The sequence below is a fragment of the Aotus nancymaae genome, unplaced genomic scaffold (genome assembly GCF_030222135.1).
Source record: "Aotus nancymaae isolate 86718 unplaced genomic scaffold, 86718_ANA_hifiasm-v0.15.2.pri h1tg000040l, whole genome shotgun sequence".
NCBI lineage: Eukaryota > Metazoa > Chordata > Mammalia > Primates > Aotidae > Aotus > Aotus nancymaae.
In genome coordinates, this window is record NW_026988454.1 from 20933144 (window position 1) to 20945450 (window position 12307).

The following is a 12307-nucleotide window of genomic DNA, read 5'->3' on the forward strand; positions in this document are numbered from 1 at the left end:
CAGAGTCATTTCTGAACTTAAAGCAACATGCAGCCAATCCCAGTGATTGTTCTTTAAGCTTTCTTCCTAACTGCAGTACAAAGATTAATTTTTCTCAAAAAATGAATTCTTGTGTAAACAAACAAATGGATCTGAGGACTGGGGTGAACATTCTGAAATGACACAGTATAACCAATGTAGGTCAAAGGCCTCATGGCCTCAGACTGAAGATGCCCACTTTTCAGGACCTCAGCTAGCCTTGCAATGCATGGTTGGGAAGGATATGGTGCTAGCCCTCCAAAGATCTGGAGGGGACTTCGTTCTGTCCCATGATATTATTATGCTTTCTCTCTTTCTTCTCCAGTTGTCAGTGACATGAATCTTTGCTCCCTTCTTCATGGAATATTTCTGATCTAATAGCCCCTACATTTCAAAAGATGGATATAAACACCAGATGAGTATTACAGGAAAGCTGGATTGCTTTGCAGTGAGTGAAATATGGAAAGGCCTTTCCCCACCAAGCAGCAGGCCAAATTGTAACAGGAAGATGAATTTGAAATAAAATGGTTCATAGATCAGCGGTGATGCTGCCTTTTTTAAAGCATGGAAGTGTTCCTTCTGCAGAATGAGGCTCAAGCAAAAGAGAAACATGAATAATTTGATATTTATTTAGTATGTTATGATCTGCTTTAATCCATTAAATGTATATGAAATATATATACATGTATAGATGATATAGCAATATGATTCTTCGAAAGGCTACATATTTAATATGCTTTCACTCTTGGCCTAGAGCAAATCTGGCTTGTTCCTGCAGATAAATCATCCCCAGCCCTGGAGTTCTATAGCGTTGACGTTAAATAGGCACCTGGTCTCAGATTTTGCTGGATTTCCAGTGTGATAGAAGAAAGGGCACCGTACTTGTTACTCAACTACATCTCCTCTTTCACATTTCAGCCATATATTTCCATTAATGAATGCACACTCTCTTCAGCTTACTCCTCCATCTTCTTTAATCATTTCAGCACCTGGTTCACAATTTTGCTTCCCACACCACCGCCGACAGCATCCTTGTACTGGTCGGTTTACGAGCATTCTGGCACCTTACCATTTAACACATAACACCCTGTGTTGAAGTTTTTGTAAATACATCTTTATCTCCCTGCACATTATAGTACATTGAACTTGGCATTTCCCATGCAGAAACCATAATGATGCACTGCAAGTAACTCAAGCTTCACAAATATTTGCTCTGACCCAACGTGTGGCAGGGAAACTTTAATCTTAGATTCAACCATCCCTACCATTCCCGCCACCTTTAATCCTCCCTGGAGTCCAGCATCTACCAAGGCTGTGCTAGTAGAAGAGGGCTTTTGAAATGCAATCAGGCTGAGAAGAAGATGCATTTTTATTTTAGGAAAATTCAGGAGAAATTGGCCGGACGCTCATCTCAGCGCAACATATCTGCTTATCCCTTTGTCTCTCCTGCAGAGGCCAGATCGCTATGAGGGCTCTGCTGTCTTTGCCAACCTTCAAGTAATCAGTGGCTCTTGTCCAGCAGTGGCTCAAACTCCTGGCCATTCACCCCAGGGACAGAAGCCAGTGGAGGGAGCAGTGATTGTTATTTACTTTTCATTGGCAGGTGGTGATCAGATGGACGTAAAAGATTATGAAAAAAGAGAATGCATGGCAAAAAATGGTGGTGCTCTCTGTCCAAAAACTAAGGCCCTATGACCATGAATAGAGCCAGAGGGAAGGTTGGAACAGGTAAGAGACGTTATTTCCAAATCACCATTCCCCTTTAGACTTTGAATGTTTTCAGTGTTTTATTAAATATTATTACAAGTCCTCTAAGATTCCACATAAACGTTTAGCCAGGCAACAGTTAAGATCCCGTGGCAAGTGATGAATGTCGAGATTCTAATCGTGAATGGCACAATCTCAAGGTCTAGGTAAAGTACAATGTTGGACAAGAAAGGACTGAAAAAGGAAAGGAAGACATTTCCAGAAGAAGGTGCCAAAGTAGGGCTCCCGGCCAATTTGTTGAAAGCCGATTTATTAAAATTTATCTTGATGAATGACCGGTTTACTAACTCATTGAGGAATTTGGCTTGTGAGTTTGTGTTCAGTTCCTACCCCTGCTTCTGAACATGACCCAGCCTCTGTAACAAAACTGTCTGGGCAAACTTCAGAGAGTATAGGGTGAAGATGGAAAGAAAACTTTCTAAACATCCTTATAATTTCACAAATTGGGCATTTGGCAAATTGTTTTTCAGTAAATTGACTTGCTTCCGCAAAGCACGGCTGTCCTCTCACTGTGTCTGTTTTCTAGCACAGGTTCCTGCTGCTTTCATGTGCAGTTAAAATAAGGAGGGATGACATCCCAAGGGCATGCACGTATGCACACCACAAGGTGACATGTGCACGCCTGCACACAACCCACTTCCTGGGTTTCTGTCACAAGGTGAAGAAAGCCTTCTCAGAAGTCATCCCCTTCCTTCCCGCTACAGTCTTGCCTTACGTTAGGCTACCTTGGAAAAAAACATCACCAGAATTCTGGTGCTCTGACTTTCAGAGCATGGTAGGTCTTTAAGTCTTAATAATTGAGTAATCAAATTTAAGACTAATTCCAAACTGGATCCCCTCTGTCTAATTTTCTTGGCTGTAAATCTATTCAGGCTGCTGTAAAAACAAAACAAACAAAAAAACCCATACATCAGGTGGCTTATACCCAACAGAAATTTATTTCTCACAGATCTGGAGGTTGGGAAGTTTAAAATGAAGGTGCTGGCAGAACTGATGTCAGGCGAAAGCTTACTTGCTGGTTCATAGACAGCTGTCTTCTCACTGTGTCCTCAGCCAGTAGCTGGCAAGGGAGCACTTGGGGGCCTGTTTTAGAAAAGCACTGATCCCATTCTTGGGGGCTTCACTCTTGCGACCTAATTACTTCCCAGCCTTACCTCCTGATACCATCACATTGAGGATTAGATTTTAACATATGGATTTTGGGAGAACACAAACAGTCCACTGCAGGTCCAGAGTGCCCATAAAAGCGTCCATCTATGCAAGGGACATTGTTTCAAGTCTTAAATATCTTCAATGCCACACTCTACCACTACAGTTCCCTGCTTTCTTTACTGCTACTCACTCTTGTTCTTTGTTGATTACATCAAAATTGAAGACCTTTGGAAAGATCCTTAAAGGAGTCTGAAAAAACTCAAGAGAAAAAGACACAGGAATGCAAATTAGAACAACAATAAAATACTATTTGTAACCTATAAAATTGTCAAAGCACATGAAAAGGAACTCTACTGGTATTGACTCCTAACCATTGGTGAAAATACAAATTGGCACAGTGCTTCTGGAAGAACATTTGCAAACACATGCTGAGTGGCTTTAAATATCCATTGATCTTCAATTTTTCTTTTAGGTATTTTTCCCGAGGAAATAGAAATGTATGCAAAAGTTATCCTAGTGATGTTTACAAGACTAAAATAGAAAAAAAATAGAAAATAGCTTTAATATCTATCCGTACTAAATTAACTGAATATATTTTGTTATTTATATACAATATGATATATAAATACTATGCAGATATTTAAAATTATCAAAATATTTTAAGTGCAAGAAACAATAGATTGTTAATCTATATGGAATACTATAACACTTTCTAGTATAGCATGTATAATGTTAGAAAAAGACCGTTACTTGATATACCAAATTAAATGATAACAATTATAGCTTGGTTAAGAGATTGTAAGTGCAGGTTATGCTTTTTTTCTAGATCTGTATTTTCCAAATTTTTAAGTTAACATGTTTTCAGTGAAGGAAGCCTGGTTTTGAATTCTTATAATTCTTTTAAAAATAATTTCATAATTTTCCTTATAACAAAATTAAGAAAGCAAAAGAATTAAAAAAGCAGCCTTATCTTCCTACCAGAAAGAATCCCATTGTCCCTTTTCTCTCCCTGTTAAGCACAAATCTCTAGAATACAGAAATATTCTAGAGATCGTTGATGCATTTGAGGGAAACTGAAAGCAAAACAAACAGAAGCCTTAAATAGTAAAATAACAGCAAGGTGAAACTGATCTAAGACAATCAACATCGTTTGCTGTGTATTCTCTAAACACAAGCTTTCTCTTGCTTTGGTAGGTAGAATGAACCTGGGAAGGGACTGGTGCCCTCTCCTCCTCCCTCCTTCCCCCTCTTTCTCCCTGACTCCCTTTTAAAAGCAGGTTGTATTGAACACAGCAGGGAGGTCTGATGGGAGGCCCTGGTGGGGCTCCTTGCTGCAGGATGAGAGGATGAAACACGCACAGCAGGGAAACATACACAATGCGCATCAAACTCCAGCACCGGGAAGACACAGAGGGGCTGTTCAGGAAAGCGTGCCTATGATGACTATTATTATTTAGTCTTAAACCAAAAAGCAGGGCAGCCTCTTTTGGAAAACAAACAGGAGCAGTGAACCAGTGTCACCGGGTTCACAGGCAAGCTGCCAGCTGCACGCAGCGGCAAGTCAACCAGAAACTCAACTAAGCAGTTTCCAGGATTTCATGGGAAGGATGACGATTCCTGAGAGTCCGTGCTCCCCTCTGGGGAAATGGGCCACTTAGGCCCCAGATGTGCGGGTCTTTTCCGGACTCAGGCCTGCGTCAGCATCTCTGGCCCTGGAGCCTGCGCCCTCATCATTGCATAAGAGCCTGTGCGGCTTCGCAGTCCGCGCGCTTGTCATCGGCGCCCTCTGCTGGACAATAGTGAAATGGCGCCTTTGCGGCCATCTCCTTGCCCCAGGCTGTCTCCACATTATTTTCTCCCTGTGCCACTGTGAAAGAGGAATTTTCTACAGAGAAGGAAAAGAAATGAACCTTACCACCATAGCACAAAGCATAGCCTGGAGCCCCAGCCAATATATGATTTCCTTGGGAGGAAGGGCTGATCTCAGCAGTTTGTTCCCACGGGCTCCAGTCTTTTCCTTACAGCCATGCACCTTCATGACAGAGAGGCCAGGTCCCAGCCTGACAAAGCAGAGAAGGGACCAGATAGGATTTCTCAGTGCGTGGAGGAATGTGAAGGGGCAAGGTTTGCAGACTTCTCTTGCTTTTAACTCTAATCCTGTTATAGAAGCAGAAAGACCCAGAGATGGCAGAGATGTCCTAAATTTCCTTGTTTTCTATTTACTCCTTTAAACAACCCAGCAAACTGCCTGTCACATCTCCAGAATTCCATTGGCCTCCCTTGAAGTGTAAGCTGTTACCCTCACCTAGCCATACACATTTTAGAGATATTCAGACCTGCCTCAAAATCTTCTCTGCCCAAGCGTTAGAACTCCTGAGCTTGGGTGGGCGGCAGCCGCAGTTTCCCATACCAACATGCACACTCGCTAGGGAAAGGTGGTACCATTATTGTTCAGCTGAGAGAAAGTTAGTCATGCTACCGTCTTCCCTTTGTTCAGTTTGAGTCAGATGTGCCACATGTCTCCCCTGAGCAGTGGCTAAATTTGTGGTCAGTGGGGCTGAGCAGAGAAGGAACAGCTGTCAGTCGTGTGTAGGCCAAGGGCGCAGGTCTGCTGGGAGGCTTTCCTGAAAGCAGTCCCTCTGAAGTGTTCAGGGTAGCCTTGCCTTTTAATTTTAGTCCATGTTATGCATGCTCTCCTCTTCTCATGATTCTCAATCTTAGCTGCACTTTCGAATCACCCAGGGAGCTTTTAAAAATCACTGATGCTCAGGCTCTGCCCCAGACTCATTCGTTCGGAATCTCTGAAGATGGGACCAGGGCACTGCATCTGTTTTTTATGTTATGTTATGTTATGTTATGTTATGTTATGTTATGTTATGTTATGTTATTTTTTTAGAATTTCAGATGACTATAATCATCAGCCAAGATTGAGAACCACTGCCTTCATCTCTCTCTCTCCAGCTTGCAGGGTGTGACCTTAAACAAAGCAGGAACTACTAAGTAATGTTTGATGAATGAATGAGTAAGTGAGTGAATATATGAATTAATGGATTAATGAATGAATGAAGCCTGGGAAGGGGAAAAACAGATGAATAATCCTTTATGACAAATATGGGAAAAATTTGATTAATGAATTAATTACTAACTAAAAGTTAGCCATACAATAAAAGCAGTCACCAAACTAGAGGTGGACCGCTCAGTGGACAGACTGAAGGGGAAGAGCCAGGTATTTAACATTGATGGGAAAAGGCCCTAAAGGAACCTGGGTTTATTGTTGGAACTCGTCTGGTAAAATTCTCTTGTTGGAAGACAGCAGGACAGGGAGGAGGCAGAGAGTGGGGAAGTAGTTGAACTCATGTAACTGTCGCAGAAGAGGATGGCAGTGTCGCTTGTGTTTCAGGGAGTCAGGCCCACAGGGGCCCTTGCTGTGCACACAGAGCATATTGAACTCACAGTGCCCTGGGGTGACTGAGGCAGAGGACCAAGTTGCCATGTACTTGGAGAAGGCAGGACACAAACCCACCGAAGAGGCTCAGGAACAAGAATGCACATGTGAGAAGTCTAGGCAAGTCCAGTGTCTCACCCTAACTAGAAAGTGAGCTCTTTGAGACCAGAAATAATACCTTTCTCAGACATTTTCTGAAAAGTTTCTATTTCTCCAAGTATATGGGAGGAGACTGACTTCTAAAATAAATGTGAGCAAGAGGGGAATCAACAAAAAAATTAAGGACAGCGTATTAATCAGGGTTCTCTAGAGGGACGGGACTAATAGGATAGATGCATATATAAAAGGGAGTTTATTAAGGAGTGTTGACTCACACGATCACAAGGTGAAGTCCTACAATAGGCTGTCAGCAAGCTGAGGAGCAAGGAAGCCAGTCCACGTCTCAAAACCTCAAAAGTAGGGAAGCCGACAGTGCAGCCTTCAGTCTGTGGCCGAAGGCCCAAGGAGCCCCTGGCAAACCACTGGTGTAGGTCCAAGAGTCCACTTGAGTCCAGTGTTCGAGGGCAGGAAGCATCCAGCATGGGAGAAAGATGGAGGCCAGAAGACTCAGCAGGTCAAGACCTTCTACGTTCCTCTGCCTGCTTTTATCCTAGACGTGCTGGCAACTCATTAGATGACGGTGCACACCCAGACTGAGGGTGGGTCGGCCTCTCCCAGTCCACTGACTCCAGTGTTAATCTCCTTTGGCAACACTCTCACAGACACACCCAAGGACAATACTTTGCATCCTTAAATCCAGTCAAGTTGACACTCGGTATTAATCATCACAGACAGAATGAAAATTCATGAGTTTGCAAATTGGTATAAGATTCATACAGTGAAAGGTGGCAACCATCTGGGCCAGGATATGGCTAGAAAGAAGCCAAGTAATTAAGTCATGCCTGGAAGGAAAATCAGTTACAGGGTAGGACTAGGTTGGCTCTCAAGGGATTGTGTCTCCAGGGTTTCAGCTCATCCGTTTTCACAAACAACTAATATGGTTTCTTTTCTCACTGTTAGAGTCTTCATATTCACACTAGAATTAATAACAGTTTCTCTCCAAAGCTGGCATGAAGCAATGCATCTTATTGCCCACTACACAAAGGTTTGGTTTATAATTCTAAAGATTCCAACCTCTCTCTAGCTAACATTTCAAATGCAGCTAGTTTGCTGACTGCTTTTGAGGTGTCAGATAAAAGCTAAAGTTCTGGGAGAAAGTTCTGTTTCTACCCTGGGGGAGGCAGGGGACATTTGGTGAGGTCTTAGATGCTCACACATATCCTTTAATTTGCCATATATTATTAGCCTGGTCCAGTCTAATTACATAATTCCTGTATTATAATACAAATTCTGAATGCTCATATGATGTGAAGCTTCTTCCTTTTCCTAGCATTGGCCTAACCAGGCCCGAGAGACCTGGGGGGAGGTTGGAAGCACAGTTGGCTTTCTCCCTACTTCCTGGCTACACATCTTTCCTAACTTGCTGGTTACCTTTAAAAACTTTCTCTGGAGTTAGGTCCAGAGTGATCGAGTGATAGAATCTGGAGAAAGAATGAAGGGTTAGAGGCTGGTACACTTGTCATCCAGTGCTGGTGCCCTCTGGCCAACTAGATGGTTAAAGCTCTCTGGTGGAATATTGGTTGTGAATGTTTGGTGGTCCTTGACCTACAGCTCCCTGGAAGTGGGAAAGGTGTGTTGCCCGTCATCTGGCAGTCAGCTAGGATGTCCAGCTCAGCCACTGAACTCACAGGATTCCACTCATCTCTTAGCAGCTGCTATGGGCTACATGTCTATGTTCCCCAGAATTCATATATGGAAGCCTAAATCTCCTCAGAATGATGGTATCTGCAGGTGGCACTTTTGGGAAGTAATTAGGTCATGCAAGGAGAGTCCTCAAGACTGGGATTAGTGTCCTTATAAAAGAGATGGATGAATGAATTAAGAAAATGTGCATGCTCTCTCTCTATATATATATGTGTGTGTATACATATATTTTTATATATGTATATATGTATATATATTTATATACACACACGTATACAATGCATTATACATATATGCAACAGACTATTATTCAGCCTTAAAAAAGAAGAAAATCCTGACATTTGTGATGACATCGATGAACCTGAAAAATATACTAAGTAAAAGATACAGAAAGACAAAAACTCTATGCTATCATTCATACATTTAATCTTAAAAAGTCAAACTCACAGAAACAGAAAGCAGAAGGGCAGAAGGGTGGTTGCCAGGAATGCTGGGGGTCTGGAGGCAATGGGGAGATGTCTCTTAAAGGGTACAAATTTTTTCACTTATTAGATGAATACATTCTACAGGCCTAATGTATACCGTGGTGACTATAGTTAATGCATAATTGAAATTTTATAAGAGAGTAGATCTTAAGTATTCTCATCACAAATTTAGAAAAGGTAACCAAGTGAGGCGATGGATATGTTAATTCACTTCATTGTGACAATCACTTGGTGACGTGGATTGTATCTGTGTTCCCACCAAATCTCATGTTGAATTGTAGTTGGAGGCGGAGCCTGGTGGAGGTAATTGGATCGTGGGGCAGATTCTCATGAATGGTTTAGCACCATCCCTTGGTGCTGTTCTTGCGGTGGTGTATTAGTCCATTCTCATGCTAATAAAGACATACCAGAGACTGGGTAATTTATTTAAAAAAAAAAAGACCTTTAATGGACCCACAGTTCCACATGGCTGGGAAGATCTTACAATGATGGCAGAAGATGAGGGAAGAACAAAGTCATGTCTTACATGGAGGCAGGCCAGAGAGCTTGTGCAGGGAAACTTTCATGTATAAAACCATCAGATCTTATGAGATGTATTCACTACCATGGGAACAGTATGGGGGAAACCGCTTCCATGATTCAATTATCTCCACCTGGTCACACCCTTGACACATGGGGATTATTACAATTCAAGATGAGATTTGGGTGGGGACACAGTCAAACCATATCAGATGGTGAGTGAGTTCTCACGAGATCTGACTCTTTAAAAATGTGCAGCACCTCCCGCCTCCCTCTCTCTCTCGCTCCTGCTCCTGTTATGTGAGGTGCCTTGCTCCTCCTTTGCCTTCCCCTATGGCTGGAAATTTCCTGAGGCTTCCCCAGCAGCAGAAGCCACCATGCTTCCTGTATGGCCTGCAGAACCATGAGCCAATTAAACTTTTTAAAATATAAATTACCTAGTCTCAGTTATTTCTTTATAGCAGTGAAAGAATGGACGAATACACTTGGCAATTTACATGTATATCAAAACATCACGTCATACACCATAAATATATACAATGTTTGTTTCCAGTGATAACTCAGTAAGGCTGGACAAAATAAAATGTGAATGAAGTAAAATGAATAGAAAAGTAAAAGAGGTAGACACAAGAGAGCTTGCCTCCTTGCTCTCCCTCTCTGCTCTCCACCATATGAGGATGCAATGAGAAGATGGCCATCTGAAAACCAGAAAGCAGGTCCTCACCAGGCAGCTGATCTGCAGGCACCTCCATCTTGGATTTCTCAGCATAGAACTGGGAGAAATAAATTTCTGTGCTTCACGCCACACAGTCTATGTGGTATTTTGTTAGAGCTGCCCAAGCTGACTAAGACAGGGTCATATTGTGGCTCCAGGCATTTCCCACGAGTGAGTCTTTTTTTCAGACTATGTCAAGTCAACTCCCCTCTATGTTCACACTTCTGAAAATCTCAGTCCTTTTCCTTGCTGAGGTGAGAGGAAGCCAGCCCTTTAACGCCTCTCGTTCTGCTATGTGGGGCTTATGCATGTGACCTCTCACCTTTTGACTTTTCAGATATCTCTCAGAATTTAGTCCATATGTTCTCCATATTCCAGAACACACAGGCCAGACTCTCCCAAGAGTTTCTTTAAAACCTCTCTCACTCGGGCTTATGGGGCGAATGCACTTATCCCTTTCCCTGTGTTGAGAGTGTTTAGACAACACAAAAACTAACTTCAGATAAGTTCTCTGGACCTTTTCACCTAATTTCTCATAAAAGTTGCAAGTGAGGTCTAGCACCTCACTTTAGAGTATAAAGGGTGCTTGGCACCTGCTGTAATTTAAAAATATTTCTACAATTTTTTTTTTGAGACAGAGCCTCGCTCTGTCACCTAGGCTAGAGTACAGTAGCTCAACCTTGGCTCACTGCAACCTCTGCCTCCTGGGTTCAGGCAATTCTCCTGCCTCAGCCTCTCAAGTAGCTGGGACTACAGGCACATGCCACCACACCCAGCTAAGTTTTGTATATTTAGTAGAGACGGGGTTTCACCATGTTGGCCATGATGGTCTCTATTTCTTGACCTCATGATCTGCTCACTTCGGCCTCCCAAAGTGCTGGGATTACAGGCATAACCCACTGTGCCTGGCCCTATAAATTTTTTATACTTCTCCCTTTAAGAAGTGGAGTCTAATTCCCTTAACTTTGAGTATAGACCGGTCTTGGTAAATTGCTTCTAGCAAACAGAATAAAAAGGAAATGATGTATGAGACTTCTAAAATTAGCTGGTAAAAGGCCTTTTGACTTCCTGTTTGCTCTCTTTTTTCTCTCTTAGATCATTTGCTCCAGGGGAAGCTGGCTGTCATGTCTTGTGGACAGTCAACCCCCTGGAGAGGTTCCCGTGGTAAGGAACCAGGGCTCCTGGCAATAGCTTCTGAGTGAGCCACCTTGAGAATGTATTTTCCAGCCCAGTCAAGCTTTTGGATGACTGTGGCCTCTCCCAGTGTCTTCACTCAACTTCAGGAGATCCCAAGCTACAACCCCTCAGTTAAGTTATTCCAAAATTCCTGACTCACAGAAACTGAGATACAGGAAAGGTCACAGTTAAGCTCTTGATGTTCTATCTTATTCCATAAAATAGGAACTTCATCTTTTGAGAAGCACCAGGGAGAGCTGCCTATGCCTGGCAGAAGCTGCCCATGCCCCACTGATACACAGTACTTCCCGTTCTGCTCAGTACTCCTGCTTCTTTCTGCAAACAACTGTGATTTTCCACCTGGGAGCTTCCTCTGGCCACAGGAGCCTGCTTACCTGAATTGGACACCCCAGAAGTACTGGTGAGTTATAGCTTCCAGGAGCAGCTCTCTTCCAGTGAAGGAAAGGGCTGGCAGAAAATTACTTCAGCTGCCTCTGCTAGTATGTGGAGCAGTGTTAAGACATGCTCCACACAGTAACTCAGGGCTCCCAGCAAGATAAAGCCCCGACTTGTGCACAGTAGTAACTTGCCCAAGGTTGCCTGCATCGCCTTCCTTCCCTGCTGTGCCTCACTTCCCACTCCTCTGCCAGTGCTTCCTGGAATCATCTCCCTCATCAATCATCTGTTCTCAAATTCTGTCTGAGTCTGTTTCTGAAGAAACCCAACCTGAGTCATCATCCCTCTTCCCCCCTCACACTCGCTTCACTAGGGGAGGATGGATTGAGTTGATTGGTGAATTTGGGCGAAGGAGTTTGCGTTGGGAGTATGTGACTCAGCTGAGGTTGGGCTCTCTTTCTTCAGAGCGAAGTGCATTCAGATTCGATACGTATCCTGTCTTCAGGAAGCCCTGTGATTACCCCATGATTATGAAGGTACACTGTGCCTTTGCAAGGGGGAGGCCTGAGATTTGCAGTTGGCAAGCTCAGTGGGAGTTAGATGTTTTATGTAACTTGACTGTAGATATAGATCAATCCATGCTTTTCGATTCAGTCCTCTCTCTAATAAACTGCTGTCATGAGCCCCATTTGTCTAATTGTTATCTATTTTCTTAAGTTATTTTAGTACTCAGGAAAGGTAAGGAACAGCATTTTATTTTTATTTTTAATTTGTGGCCTAAATCTTCAAGTACAAGTAAAATAGAGGAGGAATGAAAAGTCAAATTTAGAA

General features: G+C 42.9%; 1 long non-coding RNA gene across 1 annotated transcript; it reads left to right on the plus strand.

Moving 5' to 3' along the window:
• Positions 1 to 1625: 1625 nt before the first annotated feature.
• Positions 1626 to 11487, plus strand: LOC105717488 (uncharacterized). Its single transcript, XR_001107536.2, has 3 exons — positions 1626 to 1746; positions 11000 to 11211; positions 11306 to 11487. It is a non-coding gene; the product is annotated as an uncharacterized LOC105717488 (long non-coding RNA).
• Positions 11488 to 12307: the final 820 nt, after the last annotated feature.